We start from the raw sequence: 24,718 nt of genomic DNA, 5'->3' as shown, positions 1-24,718 counted from the left end.
GCATTATATAAGCGGAACGCGTTAAATGTGTTGTACAAAACCAATATAAATAAATCACCTCCCATGATCAATATTTAAAGTACTCAAGGTGTGGTGCTGGCGCCCAAAGTATGTAATTTATTATTTTGATGATCAATATGCTGGTCAGCGTGATTCCCATGATAAGCATTTTAAGAGGGATCAACAAATTAGAGCTCTTCCATACCAGGCAAGGTGTTGGCAATGGTAATAAATTGTAGAATACTGTAACCCTGTTGAGAATAATGTGTTGGTGGAACGGTAACATTTTTCTGTAAGGCAAAATCTGGTCTATTTGATCTATTGCAGATTTCTGAGTTTAAATAAAAACAAAGCAGAACCAAAATGAAAAGATAAATAAAACGAAGGAAAAGGAGAGAAACTGTTAGCTGGCTACTCTGAACCTAGCATTGTGGTAAGAATTTTAACACACCCATTAAATACTGACAGCACTCCAGAGGTGGGAATTACTGTCTCCATCTTATAGAGGGAAACAGACTGAAAGGGTTCCATAACTACATCACTAAACTGGCTGAGGTCGAGTCACCATGAAGAAGGAGAATCCAGACCCTTGCCCAGGTTTGGCGGGTTCTAAGTACCCTGTTTATTTAAGTAATTCATTTAGACTTAAAAAAAAATTTTAACAGATATTTACCAGAGATTTTAAAAATTGAATGACAGTCTCATTTGGACAGTGTTTTGCAAAGATAAGGAGCTGATTCAAAAATAAGAAAGAAAAAAGGAGAGAAATAATCAGGCATTTCTATGCCTAGGACTTGTTAACAGTGTTTGGTAGGTAGAATTCTAAGACGGTCCCCAAGATTTTCTGTCTCTGGTGTACACATCCTGCATAATCCTAGCCACAGTGAATATGATGGGTTTAACTCTCACAATTCATTTACATCATATGGCACAGTTGACTTTAAGAAAGGGAGATTATCCAGGGGAACCTAACATAATCATTTGGGACATTTGAAGGCAGAAATTTTTCTCTGGCTGGTCACAGGAGGGGGAGTCTTTGCTCGTCCGGAAGAAAGCAAACACCCTATTTTGAACAGCTGAGATCAGGAACCCCTAGAAGCTGAATGTGGCACCAAACTAAGAGTTAACAGGAAAGCAGGGACACAGACCTACAACCACAGAAAATGAATTCTGCCATCAACCAGTACACCTGAAGAAGACCTGAGCTCAGGTGAGAACCACAGCCTGGGATGATAGCTTGATTTCAACCTGGTAAGACCCTGAGCAGAGAACCCAGCCACACCGTGCCCAGACTTCTGACCTCCAGAACCATGAGCTAATATATGGGCATGGTTTTTAGCTGCTAATTTGTAGTATTTTATCAGGCATCTGTAAGAAACTACTACACAGCAAAAATTACTTCTGGAACTTGTCTTATCTGACATTTTTACAAAAGTTCAGTAAAATCACAGGGAGCTTGTGCATGTTGTATAATTCTGACCTATGGGGAATACACTGAATAGAGATTTAGTTATGTTGACTGTGTGGAATGGCAGAAAAAGTTTCAGTGTGGGTTTGAAGGCAAGGCATTTTAGGAATAATTAATCCAGATGATATTTGCAAGATGATGGATTGGTCTCAACCAGCAATTATGAGTCATTAGAAAGCTACAGTGAGCATTTTCATTGCTGCCCATAGACATAGGCTCAGCATGCTCCTGTTGAGTAGACCAACAACATTTCTGAGCACATCCTTAGGAAAGGTATTGGAAACTCACTAGAAACAAAAGGTCTGTAAAAAGTATAGGGTTAATCCATTCCCAGGATAATATAAAGAGTTACCCTTCTTAACTAGACATCAGGAAGTGCATGACTGATAGACAAGTTCCCCAGATATGCAATTAAAATAAGCAACAGGCCAAACTTTCTTAGGAAGTATACATCTTACAGATATACCCCTTATCTGGAAAATTAAAGATTAAGGGACTATTCTCAAGGCTTATAAAAATAGATAAACAGAAGGACTGCATATTAGGTGTATTGGAAAGAATCTGTGAGTCTAGTTAGTGGGGAAATGCTGCTTCTTTTCTTTCCAGATGTTTCCTTTCATGTCCAGAAAGCTAGATTCGCATAATACTCCCGACCCCTCTCCATCCCTTTGGTCACTTTGCCCTTGGGAAGGTAGTGTGATTTATCTGGTTGGCAGAATTGGGACAGTATGTTGGGAATGTTTGACTCAGCTCTTCTTTTTACCTCTTAAGAATAAGCCTGACCAAAGGGAGCACACTTTCTTCTCTCATGTCTCTAACTGAGTAGATAAGGCTGTTGTATTCTGGGGTTTAATATTAGGAAGTCTAAACCTCCCAAAAATATAACCAGAAAATGCTATTCGAGACATTTTTTTGAGTAGTAAAGGTGAAGTTTTGTTCCAGGAATTGCACGCTTTTATCATATTTTTCCACTAGTTTAATGTTTGGTGTGTGGTAGGGAAGGAGGTGCTATTTATTGGGTCTCCTCAAAGGTCTTAATTAGAACAAGACAGTTCCTCCTAATGTTACAAAAAGGAATTCTTAAAATTGAAACTAAAACAAAGCATAGTTTTATTCATAATTATTAGTATATTTAAGAAATTTGTTACTTCAAGATGTACAGGATGAAATTACAAAGGACATCAAGAAGGGTTTAATGAATCTAATTATGATACATTTAAAAGGATTGATCCCCTTATTTCTGAGATGACATAACTGGGTTGTTATATCATTTTGTATAGTATCCTTGGTATGTTTTAATTCCTTTGCTCATTATTCATGCAATAATCTAAACCCTTGTGGCATTTTTAACATTTGAAAAAATTTCCAGCATTGGAAAGATTCCTTATGTCAACATATAAAGACTAAAAATCACCTTTAAGCCTCAACATGGAAGATTGGCAATCCTCGTTCTCCTGAGTATTTTTCTTTATTCACTACCACTTTACAGCTTGGGTTTTTAATTACTAAATTCTTGGTACAGATTGTGAATTTTACATTTCATAATTATTCTAAGAGTTGTTATGAGCACTATGGAACCAATGGAAAAGTATGACAAAGAGTAATTAACCTTTTAAATACAAATCTTCCTAACAAGACAAAAGAAGTGACAAAAGAAAGTCTAAAATGAAGACACTAACTGGCCATGTTAGATACCTCATTCTCATAGTTCCTTGGACCCAGCAGTGAGAAAGATACATGTTGCCTTCATCTAAAAAACACAATTTAAGAATCGTAGCTTTTCTCTTCTCTTTGCAGGAAACTAGGGAGTCAAGGGCAATGTAACAGACAATCCCAAAGGGCTCCAGTTACCTTTTAATCTGAATCTCCTCAGCACTTTTAAAAGGATTCTGTACTTTATTATTCCAGTGTACACTGATAGTCTATTTCAAAGGATTCCCTTGTGTTATTCCTGTATAAGTTAACTTCCCAATTTGAGTATAAAATGAAATTATGCCACTCTTGGCTTGTTTATGTTTATTAAAACCACATAACCCTTCTGCACAAAGGTTTTGATTCAAGTTTAATGAATAAATAAACTTCCAATAGTAGGTTCTACCAGAAACTGCATGGCTATAACTCATAGTAGAGTTGGATCTGAAGTAACTATGTTAGTTGCATTTGCTTACACACCCCCGGTGTACTTCTTTATAAGATTTAGGGAATATTGGGTTATCAGTGACTTAGGGATCCTAACTTCAAGAAACAAGTCGCTTCATCCTTGGCATAGCTACAGAGATAGTTCAAAATCATTGTGACAAAAAGCAGTAAAAGTAAGATGTAGTTTACTCCATACCCTTTTGTGTCATTTTGGAAGGATACAACTAGAATGAACTTATGCGTGAACACTGAGGGAAATGAGTGAGGATTACAAAGAGAGGTATAAAATATAACCACGCTTGTGTTCTTATCAGAATTCAGCACGTGAATATTTCTATGACAAGTGTCTCTAGCTAGTCATACTCTTCTTAAACTTTACATATTTGGCTACTTTACTGTGAAGAAATGAGCTATGCAATTCTTTGTCGTGACATACCTCACTGGGAGTGTATTAGTTTCCTATTGCTGCTACAACAAATTATTACAAACCTAGTAAGTTAAAACAATATGAATTAATTATTTTACAGTTCTGGAGGTCAGAAATCCAAAATGGGCTGGCAGGGCTGCATTCTGGAGGCTCTAGGGATGAATACGTTTTTTTGTTTTTTACAGCTTCTAGAGGTCACCTGCATTCCTTGGTTCATAACCCCTTCCTCCATTTTCAAGCAATTAATGTCACATCTTCTAATCGTCTTCATACTCTCTTCCTTCCCTCTGCTTCTGGGGTCACATCACCTTCACTGACTGTGACATTCCTGCCCCAATTTTATAAAGACCCTTGTGATGACATTGGGCCCACATGGAAAATCCAGAAGAATCTACCCATCTCAAGATCCTTAACCTAATCATACCTGCAGAGTCCCTTTTGCAGTGTAAAGTAATACATTCACAGGTTCTGGGGTTTAGGGCATAGACCTCTTTCCAGGGCCATCATTCAGTGTACCATAGGGGATATACTTTATTTATGCATGTATTTGTCTACAACCCTTCTAGAAAAAGAAGACTCCATATGAATCTAAGAAGCCAAAAGCTTCTGGTAAAACATTTCATACATGCGTCCACATGACTCCATGTAAAAGATTTATTATGTGAAAGTTGCCCAAACATCTAGCAGTCAGTGGGGAATCCAGAATTGTCAAATGAGAGGAACTTGGTTAGAAGGCGAGGAATAGGAAACTGGTCAGAGCTGCGTTTTCATAGCAAGCTTGATGTTTCTACAGGGATCTTACATGTATTTGTAGGAGGATTGAGATCAGGGGCTAATGAAACTATTGGAGTCAAATTCTTCCCTTCCTCTCCTCCATCAAGCCAAACCTCTTGGCTCTATCACTGTTAGTGTTTGAATATCCTGCTTAAAGGAGCAGAGAAGAAGAGATAAGACGGGCAGGTTGGTCCCGCTGTGTGAAATTTACTTGGGGTTAATACCAATTAAATAACTCACTCTCTGACATTTTGTATTAATCTTTATGTCAGTTCAATGTTAGCATGCTAATACCTCAGTTTCATTCAATTTGTCAGTATCTATGGTTGATATTCTTTACCCAAATTCTGTCTTCAGATATTCACATATGTTTGGAACTTACTTAGTCTTTGATTAGAATTTTACATGACATAATGAAATAAAGGTTCTCTTCATGACATGCTGAACATAATACAGGCACCCAAAGTCCTTAACTAAACTTGATTATTTATGGAGCCTGATAATATTATGGCGAGTTTAGGTTTTTGATTTTTCTAGTTTTTGTGGTCCTACATATTGGTTTTATTAGAATTTTATCTGCATGTAGATGAGCAGACTCATGGTTTCTATAAGGCTTTAGAGTTAATAAAGCATATGCCATATGATCATAAAATATTCTGATCTATTTGAGTAAAAAGTTCCATATATTTTAAGATACTATTTTTTCTGGTTTTCTTGTTTATAGAATCCTATGTGTGAGATACTTTTTAAAATAAGAATGTTCATTGCAGTGTTTTATATAATAGCTCAAATTGTAAAAAAAGAAAAAAATAATTAAAATAGAACTCTGGGTATATTTTACATATGTTTTTGTAAATTAGAGTACAATGTGGTTATAAGGAGAAATGAGGCATATTTCTATGTATTGTTGTAAAACTATATCCCTATGATATAGTGAAGCGTTAAAAAAATTAGCTTGAAAACTAAGCATTTATGATTCCACAAAGTTTTGCTAAAAATGTATACATGTAATTATGCACGCTTAGAATAGAAATCTGGAAGGAAACACACTTATACATCAAACTGTTACTAATTAAAACTAACACTGAATACTTATTTTATTCCAGACTCTGTTATATGTATTCTGCATGTATCATTTTATGTAGTTCCACAGAAAGCCTAAGAATTATTATTATTTTGATTTTGTAGATGAAATTGAATCACAGAGAGATGAAATAACTTGCCAAAGACACTTGATTATCTAACACTATCTTTGGGATGTGAATATTAAAATGACTCTTACCTCTACTTTTTTTTACAGTCTATGCTGGAATTCTCAATAATGAGTGTGTATTACTTTTATAATTATAAAAAAGAAGACAGGTATTTTTCATTTGGGGAAAAAAAAAGATCCCCACAAAAGAGGAAATCCGTGGGTAACACCTGGTTGCAATTTGCCAGCTATGATACATTATTTAAAATGCAAGAAAACTGATACTTGAAAACCTGTCTTACTGAGTCTTCAAAATCCATTATTTTTAAAATAAATTCAGTTTAGATCCCCAAATCCCCACGCAAATAACTGAATAAAAATTCAATATGTTTTGTCTTCGCATGCTAGTTCCATCTTTTCCTAAAAATTTTTACAGTAAGCTTCAAAACGTGAAATAATGTCTTCATTTTAAAGTTAGTTTATAGAATTTTAAAAACACATAGCATCAATACAATGAAATCACTAAATGATTTTAAAAATCATGTTGGTTTTAGTTAAATTGTATGAATGGATTTATAGAATGAAACAAAGGACAATCACGTCTGGAAAATCATGCAGTAGATAGTGTTCTGGTAGCTATTGCTATGTAGCAAACCACCCCAACAAATAAATAATTTTTTATTATTTTGCATCGTTCTGTAGGTTAAGTTCTGAGCTGACTTGTTCAAGCTTAGTTTCCTTCATGTTTCAGTGAGATTTCGGTTGTCGTTGCAGTCATCTGAAGGCTGGACTGGACTGGCTATCCAAGATGGTGCACTTTACATGGCTGGCAGTTGAAGCTGGCTGATGGTTGGGAGCTTAAGTAGAGCTACTGACTGGAATGCTTACATGGACCTTCAAGTAGCTTGGGCTTCTCAAAGAATCGTGCCTTAGTTTCTAGAGGAAGCATCCCAAGAATGAATGTTCAGTTGTGAGCTTTACAGGAGGCAGAAAGGGGAAGCTGCCAGGCCAATGAAAGCCTAAGCCTGGAACTAGGATAGCATTATTTCTTTCATGTTCTATTGGTCAAAGAGGCCACAGGGTCCACCTATATTTAAAGGAGTAAAGAAATAGGCTCTCTCTTTTGATAGGACAGTGGCAAGAGATGAGAGATAGGGGAGATATTGGTACAGCTGTCTTTGGAAAATGCAACCTGCTGCAGTCGCTTAAAAAGCAACCTTTGCCTAATCTTTGCAAAATATATCTGATATAAAAAAGTTATTATGTCATTGACAAGGAAAGGTTAAATTCCTGGATATATGAGCTTGGTTACCACAGGCTCTCTCTTCCTAACTGATAGTGACTATTATAAATAAAGCTGCCTAGGCCTCTTTACATTTCTGACGGTCTATTTTTCTGTCTCAGTTTGTTTTTTTCTTTTGATCACTGGTGACTGGGAAATGGAGTATGCAGAGTGGGGAAAAAAAGGTTGGCAGTAAAGAGTGAATCCACAGAGGGGATATTTCTGGTCAAACCATGAGAAGTCTGTGGATAATTGCTGTTGACCTACAAAGTTAATGATCAAAAGAGGGAAGATCATTCTTTCTATATAACTGTGACAATACCATACATCTTTGTACCTCATAATTTATAAAGACCTTTCATGTATATTTCTTGTTTTGAGCCTGCATCAAACTCATTTTATGGATCAGTAACCTGAGTGATAAGTAAGTTAAGTGATGCCCTTCAACTCACATAGCTAGTAATGGAGAGTGAAACAGGTCTTCTGTCTTCAGAACCCTTTCCTTTGTATCACAGTACCTTTACAGACTTTTACTGCCAAAACTGTTTGAAAAGCAGGTAAGAAACAAGAATGAGAAGTGGGTAAGAGTGAAGACAGATGTGATTTTGGGCAAATAACTTAATTTTTTTAACCTAGAAAAGAAAAATGCCTTCCACGTATAAGTGTTGGGAAGATGAAGTATGAAAGTGTAATAAAGTCAAGGAGTGTGTCTGATAGATGTCATCTCATAGTCCTATTACAGCAATTATCATTAGTATTACATTAAAGGGAATTTGGTACAGTAGATAAATCATGGAGTCAGACAGATCTAGTTTTTATTTTTCAATGTAATCAGTAGAAATTTCTACATTTTTTAAGGCAGAAAGCCACTTTGTGAGAATAATTTTCTGACATTAAAATTACCTGGGAAACTATTGTTGAACTTTGTCCATGTATATTAGTCACATTTCGAAGACTACACTGTGGATAAAGCAAGTTTCCAAATCTCAGTAACCTACTCAAAAAATGCCTTAGTTTTTGCTCCTACTAATATAGACTAAGGTAGCTGTGGGTTGTCATTGGCTCTGTTCCTAGATCCTTCTTTATTCCAGGATCCAGGATAAAGGGGCTGTCACCATTTGGGGCACATTGTTCTCATGGCAGAGGAAAATTCAATGACTGAACCACGCAATGCCTTTTAAAACTTTTGTTCAAATGCAACATATATCACTTACACTCATATTTCATTAGCCTAAAACATATAGTTAAACTCAACATCAATGTGACAAGCATACTTAATTCTTCTACAGGAAGATGATTAAATAATTAGAAACAATAAAAGTCTATTTTAATCCAAGATAGGAATCATGTGACTGCTAAACTTAAAGTTCCTGGAGGCAAAAAGAAACATTTGAAATATTTTTAAGTACTCGTTTCTCAGTGCCTAGCACACAACTTCGTACACTGTAGGTGCTCATTAAATATTAATAGGTGAATGCATGATATAGGCAAAGGTTAACATGTAGCAAACCCTTACACTGACCCTTCATCTCTCCATGCTCCAAACTGAAGAAGCAATGATTAAAATTTAAATTTCTATTGTTAGCCTAGATGCGTATTCAAATATACTCAGAAAATGAATAAAACACCCTTTATATAACTGCAATCATAATGAAGGAGAGCAAGCTATTACATGCAATTAGGTGAAGTTAGAGCAGTTAGTTCATTCATTCAGCAAACAGGTTATTAGACCTTTCTATTTGCCAGGCACTGTCACAAAGATGTATTTAAAGATGAGTAAGGACTTCCCTGGTGGCGCAGTGGTTAAGAATCCACCTGCCAATGCAGGGGACACAGGTTTGAGCCCTGGCCCGGGAAGATCCCACATGCCGCCGAGCAATTAAGCCCGTGTACAACAACTACTGAGCTTGCACCCTACAGCCCACACGCTGTAACTACTGAGCCCACACGCCGCAATTACTGAGCCCACATGCTGCAACTACTGAAGCCCGCATGCTCTAGGGCCTGTGTGCCACAACTACTGAGCCCGCGCGCCTAGAGCCCGTGCTCGGCAACAAGAGAAGCCACTGCAATGAAAAGCCCGCCCACAGCAATGAGGAGCAGCCCGGCTTGCTGCAGCTAGAGAAAGCGCACGCGCAGCAACAAAGACCAAACGGAGCCCCCCCAAAAAAATTTAATAAAAAAAAAAAAGAGTAAGACTCAGGTACAGCCCTTGCCCTTAATGAGCTGGTTCACCTGCCCTTAGCAGGTTCATAGTAAGTTTGATGGTGAAAAGTTTTGCAGATTAATTTGTTGTTTTGATTTTAAATTCCCAAACTAGAGTGGGGGAAGTATGTTTGTGTGGGGATATATAATTATTTTAATAAATCCATTTTCTTTGAATAATAGTCCACCTAATCTAAAGAATATGGTCATTTATTTTGAATATCCTTAAAAGTAGGAGGAAACATTGCATAGACAGATGTCTCAAAGATGCCTCAAATCATGAGCAAAATTATCTTTATATTATGGGAAGCAACTATTTAAAAGTGTATGCATTGTACAAAGTATTAGATTTCAACCTTCAAACTCTGTATCATCTTGTGAAAAGAATTTTAAATTATTTTGATAAGACATATATATGTGCAGAAAAAATAATACGGAGTGCTTTAATTGACACTTTCTTCTGCAAAGACACCATATTCAAGAATTTTGCACTTCCTTTTTTTTAACATAACAAGACATATCTCAGCTACATACCCAAGAGATATCTAGAGACTAATTAGGGTGTAGAGTGAATACTGGTGGAAACAAAAGGAACATTTCCTAACGTAACTTAAGCATTAAGAGCCAGAGAACTTAAGGAACTAGATTCCAGAGTAATAGACAATTTCTAAAGAACTCAGTTACAAGACCACAATTAAAAAGCTCTATATTAAAGAATCCTAATGAATCATTTGAAGGAAAATCAATGTAAAGAGTCAGCTGTGAATTGAATATAAGTTGATAAATAAAATTACATCTTCCAAGATCTCTTCCTAATTATCAATCTGTTACAGAAAACAGGTGGGTTTTTTGATATTCAAATAGCTTCATAAGTTATTAAAAATTACAAAGGACATATTAATTCCCTAGCGAAACAGTTTTACATTAAAAAGCATTCTGAAAATTGGCTTATTGCCTTAACTGTGGGATCTGTTTCTGTGGTTAATTAACATGACATTTGATTCTTTTTTTTTTTGTCATCAAAAAATTTATTGCTAGAGCTCTAGAAATTACAAAACCTGTGACAACACGCATGTTTGGAAAAACTCTACATTACCATTCTAGCTGACTGGAAAAAAACACTCTGCTTTTCCAGACTAAAAAGCAGGGGCACCAGGACCAACGATCACCAGCTGCCCAGATACCAAAAAATTATGCTTCTGAGATCTCTCGATGTTGATTCCAGATGAGGAGCAAACGAGCTACCTTACGTGTGCCACTCTCGACAGAAGCCCTTTTTGACATTTGATTTTTACTAATAAAAAATAACTCACACAATGCTTTTTAAGATTATTATAATTTGAGGTTATTTACTTAGGTTCATATAGACGTCATTTTAGGGACATTTATAAGAAGTGTCTTTAAAATAAATTTTTTCCCCTCATATACTACAGAATAATTTTGGAAATAAATATAAAGAAGAGTCAAAATTAAGTTATTCATCCTCCTGCATGCCCACAACCAAGTGAGGTCTGTGATGGGGGCAGTGATCAAGGGACACTTCTAGTGTATGTGCCACCCAGGTACTCTGCTCCACAGCAGCTGCGCTGGGACTGTTTTTTCCCCTCGCAGTACTTGAGCTGGGTTTTACTCTTTCCAGTTGGTTCTCCCATCTCTCTACCAATACGGCAGTGCTCTTGATCTGAATCACTTGCCTACATTCTGTGAATTTTTGCAAAGGCTTTAACTCTCTCCTTTCTTCTGCCTCTCTGTCCACCTCCTCCAGAACTACAGTGAAACCCAGTTCAGGTGACAATCAGAAGAATCCCACTTTCTCCCTCAAGTTGCAATTACCCCTTGCAGCATAATGCACTAGGTATTCCACCTACTATGGGCTATGGTACAAATGTATGCTTTGAGTCCAAAATCAAAAATCTGAAAAAAAAAAAAACATGTCAAACTATATTAATTAGAGAGTAAACTGATCACAAATTGCAATGTGGAAGGTATGGTTAAAAATAAAATATGCCTTTTTAAAAATTTTACTCAAACTTGAGTACCATTTTATGTGCCCCACTTTTATGTGTCCTACTCAAATCTGGTGTTTTTAAAAAAATAAAGTTCACTTTGAAATTCTTATATCCAAAGCTCTGTTAAAGGAACCATTTTTATATATGTTGTGAGGTCTTGTGAGTTATTTTAGATAAATTTTAGTCTGTACACAGCCTAAAATAAATAAGTGAAAGAAGTAAATAGTGTTGGGGTAGGAAATTTACAAATAAGAATAAAAATAGTTATGCAGAGATGCATTTTGGGGGAATTCATACCCAGCCCTAAACTTTTTCTTTTTGCTTTGATCCACTAAAGGGAGGTGCAAGGGAATAAGAATAAAGTGCATCAAGTTCTGATATAAACCTAAAATACAAAATAGAGCCTTTTCTTAAAAGAGTTGTACCAGTGTAAAAGAATAAATAGATGGTCTACCGGTGGGAAAGGCGTAAAAACCTTTTGATGTCAAATGGTTTAGAAGTCATGGAACGATAGCATTTTAGAACTCATCAGATTCAGGCTCTTCAGTTAACAGATGAGGGATCTGAGCCAGAACATTGAAGGAACGAGACTCCAGAGTAATGAACAATTTGTAAAGAACTCAATTATAAGACCACACTTAAAGAGTTCCATATTAAAGAAGAGTAATGAATCGTTTGGAGAAAAATCAATGAGTCAGCTGTGATTAGTAATGGCAGAATTAGTAATAAAAGTGATGAATTATGCCAGAAGCTGCATAAAATGTTCTTAATATTTACCATTAATCCCAGTACCAATATTGTTATTTGCAAAGATATTATATTTTAGAATGTTTAAAAGCAGGGATATAAAAAACAAAAGCTCATCTCTCTCTTAGTTTACCATTTCTATGACTTCACTACGAAGAAACCCATAACCATTATTTCCAAGTTGTCCAACTGTTTCTTTTGTGTCATTGCCACTGTCAGTCTTTGGTGTAACTGTTTTAAAATCGAAGCTTCATTGAATGCACCATGCGTGAAACAAATGGGACCAATGAAATGATGATGATATTTATATTGATGGGGTAAGGTAGCCCTCCAAAATGTGACTGCATAAACTGTATAGCTGAGTTATGGCTGTTTCTATGTGGACAATGGCAGGCAAAGGGTGTGGGTGGGTGTGTAACTGAAGTACATTTGTCTCAGTGATATTTAATAGATGGAGTTCTGAATTATGTGAACACAATTTATAATGTAGAGCTGTAGCACAGAAATGTATTGGTTAACGAAACAGGATAGACTTGTTCTCATCTTTAACAATGGACACCCACTGTGGGCATTAGTTACAGCTTTCTAAAATATTGACTTTCTGACATATAAACTTGACCTATATGTTTGTCTGTGATGAAGTTGATTCTCTTTGGGGGTAACTTCCAAAAAATGGTGAGGATGCCAAGTATAAGAATAATCCTTGTGTGGCATGTAGCCAGAACACTGTGTTCCCCAAGTTCAGTAAAGTCAATGCCAAATTTCACTGCCACAAAATTTATGAATCGGGGAAACAAGTTTTTCTCTGTGTTTGGAAGTTTACATTTCTGAAGCATTTCTCTGCCATTTCAACGTTTCCTATGAATGTATCTGGTCTTAGAGGTATCTGTGCTGGAAAGTTTTTTTCACCTCCCTGCAAGTAACTACCTTGTAACTACCACATCAGAAGAGGAACAAAAGTAGCATGCCATTCTGGCCTCCAGGAGAATTCAGGGCAGAGCAGAAGCCCTAGGTCCAAAGGGAAGGCTGTTCCCACTTAGCCAGGCTGGGAACACCTGGGAATCATCATATAGCTGGGTGACCAGCAACCAGGATTAAAAAGGGGACAGAGGGAGAGAAGAGAATATGTCCCCCATAAACAGTCACACCCAAGCTCTGACTGTTTAACCTTTGTGTATAAAAGGATACCTGCAATATTCGAGGTTAGAAGTGTTATGCCTTTGAAGCAGTCAAGTATGAAAAACTTGTGTTTTTCATATGAACACACAGTTTTAATGTCAGTATCATACTTCCAATACTGAAACTGAAGGATAAAACAGATAAAGCTATCTTGATTTCGTGAGCTGTTTGTTCTAAATACAAATTTTATTTTATAAGTACTTGTGATTTAAACATATTGCAAAGTTACAGAAAATTAAAGCGGCTGTAATCAGACTTCTTAAAAGGTGACTCTTCAGGCAATGGCTCATTCTCTGATTCACCTTCTTGAAATAACTAAGTATGAGGCCATTTTTCCAAAATGTGAGTTTCTGCAAAGATGTCTGCTGTTAAAACGGAATGATTCTTATATAAAACCAAGGCAATCGGCCAGCTTCATACTTAAAATATAGAATTGGAATAACATTTCTCTTTTCTTTCTACAATTTGTAAGTATCACTTCCACTGACTATTGAATTTTATAGGCTCAAATATTTTTGCTCAGTAGGAGATTTCTCTCAGATCAGTAATTTTTATTTACATTCTACCCAGGCCATCCTTATGCATCTAATTTATATTAAAAACCCATGACGTATAATAGGTATGCTTCCCTCTTCTTTTCCCTTTAAGCACTTTCCTTTCCTTTTATTTATTTATTTATATTTTTGTTGTAGCTGTTGTTTTTGTTGTGAAGTAGTAGCTGTCGTTGTTGAAAAAAACAGCATCTCATTTTCTTTAAAACAATTTTAAGTGAAAATGAAAACTTTGCCTTTGCATTGTGATTACAAAATATTAATTAAAATGTATTATTGAGTCACAGTGTGGGTAATTTTATGAAAATATTGCTCAGATATGTAATTAAAGAGTTAGGTAATTGAGACAGGCTTTAGTTGTAAGGGTGTGGGTTTCATAGGGTAACAGACAGCTCCTTCAGTATGTAACATGCTGTTGCATGAACACTGAGCCTCTCTCTTACTGGAGCGTGGGTGTCCTGGGTAGTGTTCTGAACTGGCTCAGCCGTGGCGCTGGGGTGATTCTGTGCTGCTGTGCGAAGGCAAAGTATAAAGTAGTGGGTATTTCTGGTGTTAGCTACTCAGAGAAGAGAGGCCCGCCCTTAGCTCAGATGTCAGAATATGGGAGGCAGACTTGTCTCTTTGTGGGCCCTTCTCACTTGGGGCCAGGCTTTGAGAAAGCCGAGAGTATCGCCAGGTGGTCAGGGAAGGGTGACCTCTGCCGGGGAGAAGCAACTTGCTGGAGAACGGCAAATGGAACGGGATCTTCCAAACTGGCTCTCCAGTGTCTATGTTACTTTCTTTGTCTTGCCCATGTTGCTATTCCTGGGCCCTCAGTAAAGTCTGATTTAAATATTCTAGCATAAACTCAGCCCTTCTAGAATCCATCTTCCGGTTGGGTGTCCACACTGGTGCCACCACAGCCCAGTGGGACCGTGGTAATAGAAAAGAATGCTTGTCCTTGTGGAGATCCTACTGCTATTGCTAACATTTGAGATAAGGATAGAGCTTTGGTCTTTCTTCCAGCTATCACTTATCTGACTCAGAAACACAAGGTCACTTTCCATAGCATAACTATTTTAGACACTTGTAATTTAAATGACTGCCACTAAATGAAAGGTGGCATATTCACTGAGTTTAAATGTGCAAGTTATAAGTACCTCCCAGGCAAGGACAACTGACAAGGGTTTGAGTTGGGTCTCTGCCGTGTATTATCTGAGGAAACTTGCTTACTTTATCTGAGAACTCAGTTAATACTCCCTTGTGGCTGGTTTTCAGCATGAAATCATATAATGACTTACATGAAAGTGCTAGACACATAAACAGTACCATTTAGTAAGCAGCAACTGATAACAGCTCTAAGGTATGTAGGCATTTACGTTTTAATTATACCACCTCATACTGTACTTTTTGGTATGGAAATTTACACACACCCTTCTCAGTGATGGTTTTATTTGCATGGCTTAGAACACAAGGTGGTTATGCTTTTTCTAACTAATGGTAAAGCTAGGATGAAATGGCTTAAGTCTGTCAGATAAAAAAATGCCTTTGCAAAGAGTCAACAGCTTCCTGTGTTGTGCCCTTGAATTTCCAGATATGACTGCTTACCTACTATTCTTTAAAAAAAAAGAAGTAAAAACTGAGTTCAAAGTTTATAAAGTGCAAACTAGAAAAACTAACCCAGCATGTTGACTGTTGGATGAAAGCATATAATTAGAGTTCTGCAAATGAGATCCTTTTGGATATTAAGAGGTGACTTCATGGCATTGTCTCTTTATGGTTATAGACAGTGTCTGAATCTAACAATCTGTCAAGTTAAAAAAAAAAAATTAGGGCTTCCCTGGTGGTGCAGTGGTTGAGAGTCCACCTGCCGATGCAGGGGACGCAGGTTCGTGCCCCAGTCCGGGAAGATCCCACATGCCGCGGAGCGGCTGGGCCCGTGAGCCATGGCTGCTGGGCCCGCACGTCTGGAGCCTGTGCTCCGCAATGGGAGAGGCCACAACAGTGAGAGGCCCGCTTACCGCAAAAAAAAAAATCCTAGTTCTCTCCTTTTCCCTTATCATTCTCTTGTGCCTGGTGTTTACAACAATGATTTATTGTGTGATTATTTAAGGAATATATTTTCCCAATAAAACTAACAGTTATTCTTATCAGAGGCTTAAAAATTTAAAGTTTTCATTTGTTAATAGCAATAAACTATTAAAGTTCAAAATTACTTTCTTTCAAAACTTAAAACTGATGTATTACATTTTCTTCTTCTATATCCTCCTCTCCACATAAAATTCATTTTAAAACAATTATCACGCCATATATGTTGCTTCTTTGATACTGTTTTTCCACCTTCATTTTTACCTTTTTTTTTTTTTTTAACCTCTTTTCCAGAATCTCTGTGTAGCATGGTTAGGACTTGTATTTTTCCTACCTGGTTTACAGATATGACCCAGAGAGTTTAAATGACATGACCAAAGTTAAGGAACAAGGCAGAAATTTCACAGATGCCGAGTCCAGTTAAAAGCATTAGCGCAGACCTTGAAACAGAATGTTATATTTGCAGAATTCTTAATGAATTTTTTTAGCTCTGCCAACATGAAGCAGGCCATGCACCCCTGAGGAAATCGAGGTCCAGAAAGGTAAAAGGTAATTCATTAACCCCTAAAATTGCTTATACAATTAAACTGTTCTGCTTTCTTTCTTGGAAAACCTTGGGAAGACCCTTTGTGGTAAATCTAAAGAGAAATTTATACAGGTTATTTTTATTATATATTGCAGAATATTTTATAAGTGACCTTGACCACTAATTCTTTGTAACATTAAGGATGAGAAGGATTATTGGTTTAGGATTAAGGAAGTACAACATAGTATTTTTGCATCCATAAAATTACTTCATGATTCTACTTCTGAGGGTCATTAAGGGCTAGATCTCCACTCTCTTTATTTTTAGCATCCCCAGATCAATATATCATCTTCTGTATCGAACTTCTTAATCCATATTTGATGAGTTCAGAAAATTTATAATAGCTTTCTACAGTCTCTCCAAAACCCCACCTGGTTAAAATAAGTTTAGCATTAGGTTAAACATGTTATTGGGAGCGATTTTTATTTTTGAAGGCTAATTCAGCTCAGCGATGGATTAGTGATAGCATATCCCCTTAACCTCCAAAGTAATTTGTTTTTATGTTCTCAGCTTGGAATCATGTCCTCATATTAATATTTCATACCAACAAGTAGGGGCCTCAATGTGTCCATCTGTTATACTGGCATAATGCCTGCCACCCATATCTGAATATTGCCCTTAGGAATGAGTAATAATTTTCAGCCTTCTTCAGTTATGTTTTTGGTTTTTGGGTGGTTTTTTTTTTTTTTTTTGCATTTGGTCTTTTCTAAATGATGCTTAGACTAGAGTAACATACGATATATTTCTTTCCTGATCATCACTCATTAAAATAACATGTGCAAATAAATTACTTTGTTCAGAAAAAAATAACTAGCCCTAAGAAACATCTCCATTACATGAGTTAGACAACACAGGCAATCTAAATAGATTTTAATTATTTAGTATATTCCTCCACTGGGATATGTTTTACATATAAATGTCAGGAAAATTAGCAGCATACAAAATATCTTGATAAGAAGTACCAAAGGGTGACAATTTTTACTGAATGGTAAATGAAAAGGAAAATGGAAAGGAAAAAAAGGCAGCATTATGTTTCTGTATGAAAGATCTCAACATGTCCTGTTAAATAGTCACCAGTCGAATGGTGGTTCAGTTACCCTGATGCTATAGAGCAGAGACTTGTTCCCGTGATTCTAAACACATACAAGAACACTGCAAATCTAAAGTCAGTCCTTGGTCCTCCAAGATCACTGCAAGGGATGTGAAACTGTATTTTAAAAATTTCATCATCTGAAGAGTTTTCTTGCTATATTTTAAGTTTGGGAGCAGAATAGTGGGTAGGAATGTACTGACACCTTGGATTCAACTATTAGCTTTTTTATTCTGAGGTATCTGACCTTGGACAAATTATCAGACTTTTTGTGCCTCTGTTTCCTCATCTATAAAATACAAGGATAATAAAGGGTTTTGTGGGGATAAATATAATAATGGCTATAAAGTGCCTAGTATACTAAATAATAAATATTAGCTTATTATTTATTGCTTTAAGATACTATAAGTCACTTTCATCTATCTGGGAACCATGCCCTGCCTAGTTAATGCTCACAGTGGAGAAAAGAATGTCTTTGAAAGACGTTAACCTAAAAGGCCACTGCCTTCTGCGGAGTTTACCACCACCAACCCTTTCCTTCTCAAAAGAGGTATCTGTTGTTTGTTACTCTGCATTTTCCTTTTCCATCATATTTCAAGGAGTTCACCAACCTCATAGTCAGAACAGTTACCTGGATTTATTATGTTTTCTAAATCTATTTTTATGTAAAGCATGGTCACTTTGTCCTAGTCCAATTTTATTTAGGGATAGCATAAAATTTTGAAACTTTCAGGTGCTCAATAAAATCTTCATAGGTATTTTCAGCTCATTTATTTATACTAAGATGAGAATGAGGTTTCCTCAGACTTAGTCCCCTATGGCCTAGCCTGTGGGCAAAAACGACCTGCCTAAATTGAACTAGTTGTCTTGAAATATATAATCATTAAGTACAGGAAGGGAAAATAAGAGATTGTCAATTTACCACCTTATGTAAACGACATTTATTCATTAGCTCATTATTCATTTAATCAGGAAACATTTATTAAGTACCTAGTAAAGACCAGGTACTTTTTACTAGAAGCTGCAAAGACAAGACAGTTAATTGCCATTGAAGGGTTTTCAGTCTGGTGAGCAAAGGTGAGGGTTAGGAAGAGATCAAATCTGTAAACACCAAAGTATAACATTTTCATTTCAGCAGCTGTGAGTGAATTAGAGTGGCACCCAAAGGAAAAGTGGAACAATTCTACCTGGGTGGCTAAGTGTTGGGAAGTGCGTTTATTGTTCAAAAACCTTTGGGGAGCCTAGTCTTAAAAGATGAGCAGGATTTGATCAGCTGAAGGGGGATGGGGGAATTCAGGTATTCAAAGGATATGGTCTAATGATGACGTGTGAGTAGTGTGAGTTTTCACTGAACAAAGACAGAACTATTACTATTGATATAGCTGTTTATGACATGAACTCAATACATACTACAAGAAAACAAGATAACTGAAAAATATGACCATTCCTTAGGAGGAAGATGATAATTACAAAATTATCAGTTCAGCTATATATCACACTCCAAAATAACTCTCCACACTCTGAAGTCAAATCTTTTTCTAATAAAATTGGAATTTACAAAGGGTTCAGCACAAATAAGACACCTCCTTTTAACTCTCCTTCCTTCCTTCTTTTCTGAATAATTCAGTCCAAAGGCCATTAGGTGAAGTTAAATAAGGTAGGCATCTATGTAAAACTGGGAGCTGGAATTGAGTAAAAGTGAGAACATGTATCACTATCATACATGTTAATTGTCTGAACCCTCCATGAGGGCAAGTTTTTTTCAGGCTTCTTCCTTCTCATCCACCTCCCTACCCCCAAGCTAAAAGCAAGTATGGCTCATGGGAAGCATCTGAATGATTACGGTAGGAAATGCTGTAAGTCACACCTACTGTAAGTTTTACTTATTTATTTTTATTGTTGACCTCTTTTCTCTAGAATGTAAGTTTTATAGGGTAAGTATTTTTACTATTCTTCTCACTGGCTACCACAGAGCCTGGCACACAGCAAGATCTCAATAAATAATTTTCAAATTTAAAAAGTGAAAAGAATGATTTGCACAATACAAATGCATATGAAACATTGTCATTTATTTTAACATCTTTAAGGCATTAAATTAAATACTTTGTATAATCTCTATTTCTAGTTGATTAAATAATTGAAGCATTATAATGAAGCAAAGGTTAGTGACATTTTAATAAGCATTTTTTTCTGTGTTTGGAATTTATTGCTGAGTTGCATGGTGAGCAGACTCAGTGTTTTAGGTATATATGTGTTGAAGAATGAAGTTAAAGCTATTAGACAGTATAAAAAAAAAGAAAATCTAAAGGTATATAAGAAATATGTAAAGGAAAGAAGTCTAGCCAGAGATAGTGAGAAGAATGTAAAATTTGGGGGGATTTTATGAAAGTTATTTTAAATAAAATCAAATGTAAATAGAGCGCAAATAGCATAAGAGAGATTTATCTTATCTTTTTTTAAAAATACATTTTTGGCTTCTTATAGTATCTTTACAGTTTTTCTCAGATATTGCACATATGACATAAATACAACTGTAATTTTAAAAGAAGTCATAAATTTTGGTTCTGAAAATAATTTTCATGAAAAAACAAATATAGCCTAATAATTTTCAGACGGTGTCTGAAACTAATCCCTTCAAAAAATATTGTGAAATGGTGGGGGAAAAAAACCTATATAAATTAAATATCTTAAATTGTATAGTACCTAGCAAAGTCAAAAGGGAAATTGTATTAGGAGATGGAAGAATTCTGAAATCAAGCCATGATTGAGGGAGAGACCCTTAAGGATGAGAGTAATAGCTCATTCCTGTTTATTGTGGCCTTATCTAGCCCCCAATGCCTGAAAAAGAGGAGGTAAATAAATATTTCTGGAAGAAATAAATAAAAAATGAATGAAAGTTTCCATTTAACAAAGGCACTATTAATAACAATTAAATTATAATTAAAAATAGATGTAGAGATTCAAGGTGAAAAACCATAGAAAACACCAAGCTAATATAATTACTTTGCTTGGGAATTTAGAAAAATTTTATTTATTAATTACATGTTCACAGAATTGTTATAAAATGTTTATTATTTTAATATGTCTCCAGAGAAGATTATTTCCTTCAGTCCACTAGATAGGTACAAATATATCTGCTACCTTTTGTGTTTACATTGTATAAATCTAAGTTAGAATTAGACAAATTATTCTAGGTCCTAGTTTGAAAGAATTATTCAACGTGTTACGTTCAATAAGGTTACTCAACTATTTTACAGATATATTGCTATATATTTAATTAGCAGGAAATTTTTGTTCTAACTTTTAAGGAAAATGTAAAGAGATATTTGTATCATAGTTTAATACATATGCAAGTACTTTGTTGCATATATTTACCAGGAAAAAATGCCTGTGAGAATGGGTTGCTATATAAAGTATGAATGTTATAAAAAGGGCAGAATAAGCATATTTGTGAATCACAATTTGTCATTTGTTCAAATTATCAAACCTCTTACTCTCAAGTGGGTAACTTTTTATGAATTTGAAATTTGTCTTAAGTTTTGGTATTTAATCACCTTCAGTTACATAATTCACCGACTATCCATTGAACAAGTCTATAAAACACAGGTGTATTTGCATCTCTATGGCATAGATATTTATATTTCTCATTGGACATCACAAACTATATACACTAAAGATCAATAAACATGAATGTTTAATACGGTGCAAATGTTACTGCTTGAGAGAGCTTGGGCTGTACGTACTAACTTTTCATTAGTCATTCTTCAATTTGACAGAAGAGCCTGTCTCAGCTCATTATTTCTGGGTTTTAATGGTCTCTTTTTAACTTTAGCACAGTTTTTTTTTTTTTTAGTCTTAATATCTTCTCTTTGTTAAAAAAAAAAGAAGGAATAAAAACTCAATCATATACCTGTTAAAAAGTTGGCTCAATAGAAATGTAATATTCCTTTATTATGGTCTCTTAATACAGTTATATAAATGCACTTGAAGTGTAGGCTATTTACCTAATAGATAATAGGTAATAGATTGTAATGACTTTCTGAAGCAACTGAGGGCAAAGCCCTTTTTTTTGGTTTTTCATTTAAAAAAATTTTTTTTCATTTGTTTTTCATTTGAGCATTCAATGTTATGAATGCCACGTGAACTGTCTAGAAGAGAAATCCCCAAATACTTTAGTAGTGTTTATCCCTTTGACTTCCGGAACGAAAATATAGAAAGCTGGGGCTGAAAGGAAACTGAGCTCATCCTGCAAGTATGAACATGACAAGAACAAGACTGGGTGGTGGCTGTGATACCACAGCCAGCCCTTGCAGGTCCAGAAAGCCTACTCCTTGCAGACTCAGTTCCATATTTTTTCTCTATTATAGTATTACCAAGATAGGTTTACAAAAGTAGACCATTAACTGTTGTTTCTTGTCATGATCAAATAGTTTTCAGGTAGAATACTAAACTCTTGGGTAGATGACAAGAGTAAATATCGCATGAGTTAACCTTGGCATAGAACATTAAATGCCAGTAGAAGTGTTGGGCACGGGAGACTTCCACTCTCCCGATTTTCCAGTTACTGTGGTAAAACTGTAGTGCTCATTCCAGGCATGGCCTCAGGACAGCCCCAGGCCCCTCCTCTCTAGCTAAGTCAGTTGGCTGGCAGGCTTAGCCCACCATCCAGAGCTGGGAATCTAAAGCCTTCTATTAGAGCTGTAAAGCCTTCTATTAGAGGTTTAGAGCTGTAAAGCCTTCTATTCGGGGACACAGGATCAAATCACATCTGCTGCTGGTTTGCTCCTGACCTTGAAGATCAAGTAGACTAATTAGCCTTCTGCCTTATTCTTCAACCCTGTGTCCCTTTCCACACTTACCCTACTCCTGCCTTCGTGTCTGAATCCCAGCCTTTGTAACCTGCTTTGCTCTCTACTCCTCTAGGCTAGTCTCCCATGGGAGATTTCTGCCTCTATCTATTGTCTGGGGCTCTGCTACATGCAGAGAAACTGCTCACCTGCCTGCCTGGAGTTCCTGACACTGTGCTTTACTGCCTGTCCAGTCACCATCTTAACTTCAGTTGGATCTCCTCATGCCAAATGACGTCCAGGATGACCACCTTTGCTTCCAACCAACCATGTTTCCTGCATGTTTTTTTCTATTATGGTGCTTCTTCCAGCACCAGAAGCTGCATCTCACACCCTAGAGACTGACATTCCCAGGGAATAGATACAATTTCAGGTCTGGCCACTATTGTCTGCCCCTTTCTTCTGCATGTAACTACATTGCCTGGCTACATCCCAATGGCATTTTCAAATACTTTCTTACGTCTTTAAAAAAAAAAAATAGCATTTATTTGTGAATTCACTAGGAGTATAATATTTTACTTTGAAACTAAGAAGATTATGCTTAAGTGATTTGAAATGGGAGAAATAACTAAAAAAAAAATTGCTTAACCAAATCACTACTTTAGTTAAAAAAAAATCCAAAACTAGCTCACAGAGATATTTCAATTTCCCAGTTAGCCATAGAACTGTAAAATTAATTTAAGCCAAACAATTATTTTTGCAGTGCTTGAAGCATTATGAATGATGTTACAGATAGTTGACTCACTTACAGGAAATGGGGTTTTGCCATGCATAAACAGTTTTGAGAACCACATAATTTGGGCTGGATTTAAAATAGAACCCATCAGTTTTGAAAGAGGTATGAATTTGGCAAAGTGCATTTTTCGAATAGCAACATTCATTCTTCGCATAAAGAGAAATCATGGCTGCACACCAAGTAACTTTTTTTTTCTTCTTCTTAATTGATGTAAAGAATTCAAATTCTCTCATGGAATTTTCCCTGTGACTTTACTAACTGTTGGTTTGTTAAACTTTTTTCTCTAACACTATTTGAGGGTAAGAATGAGGAGTTCTTGAGGCAAAAGACAAGAAAAATTGCTGCTCCTTTAAGTTCTCTGCAACTTTGCTTGAGTTACATACCCGCTCTGGCTTTCCTTTTCTTTTTCTGTAAAATCAGGGGCTTGAGGATAGTGAGAAGGAAGGAGAGGAAATATCTGCCAAGTCTAACATCAAGATTTAGGAGTCAGGGAACTTGAAATGGAACCGATTCCTTACTGAGCTCTGTTCCTTAAAGGCAGAAAACAAAACAACCTGGAACTGTTATTAAAATCAGCCACCCCTTCTTTTTATCTAGTCTTAATGTTTCCCTATCTTTCTCTTAAATCTGTTTTTCCTCAACAATGTACCTCATTCCACTTCCCCTCAGAATTCCATCACAGCCACAAAAATATTTGTCGTTTTCTTCCCTTTTGGCAAGAGAAGTATCAAGGAAAAAAGTGGTGAATCATAGATTTTTAGAGCTAGCAGGGACTGTGAGGACGACCAAAAAAGTATTGTAAACAAGAGATAAGACATGAAAAAGAGAAAGTAAAGTTTGAACTGGATCTCGTAGGACTGGGAAGAACAGAGGCTCTTTCCACCAGAATAATGTATTGTAAGCTCTTCCTGCAATTTCTGTTCTCCCTCTACCTCACTTAATGCCACATCAAATTATATTAATATCTTTAATTTCACAGACAGGGAAGAAAGCAGGAGCAGTCACATAATGAGAAACCAAAAGAGGTTTCAAAGTTTGCTGCTCTGGAAACTTCTCTGGAAGCTGGCCTAATATGGGGGAAAAAAAATTGGTGAGCCTTAGGTCAAAAGCCTTGAACTTTGGACTTTGGACTCTGGACCCAGCTTGGCCATTTGTATGAGTTTTCCTGAAACTTTAGCCAAGGCACTTAACCTAATTTCAGTTATTTCTATAAAATAGAGGGAATATAACCTGTCCTTTTCCTCACAGAGTTCTATTAACTTAGATGAGAAAGATTTCTAGGGAGAGTATTTTATAAACTACAAAACACTCTTGCATAAAGTACTTCAATAATTTATTTATCCTGGGGTGGACTTGCCCAGTCCTCACTCAGGTAGCATGATTTTATTTAAAAGACAGTCTTTTCTAGAATTTTCTGCA

General features: G+C 36.1%; 1 protein-coding gene and 1 non-coding gene across 9 annotated transcripts in view; both read right to left on the bottom strand.

Annotated features, from left to right (window-relative positions):
• Positions 1–24,718, bottom strand: part of KCNH7 (potassium voltage-gated channel subfamily H member 7) — a 460,792-nt gene that overhangs the window by 169,914 nt on the left and 266,160 nt on the right. The gene's annotated exons all lie outside the window — the stretch shown is intronic.
• On the bottom strand, positions 10,633–10,766 carry LOC115851135 (U11 spliceosomal RNA). Its single transcript, XR_004038633.1, has one exon. It is a non-coding gene; the product is annotated as a U11 spliceosomal RNA (small nuclear RNA).

This window comes from Globicephala melas, chromosome 7 (assembly GCF_963455315.2).
Source record: "Globicephala melas chromosome 7, mGloMel1.2, whole genome shotgun sequence".
NCBI classification, from domain to species: domain Eukaryota; kingdom Metazoa; phylum Chordata; class Mammalia; order Artiodactyla; family Delphinidae; genus Globicephala; species Globicephala melas.
This window is presented reverse-complemented; position numbering and strand designations above follow the sequence as displayed.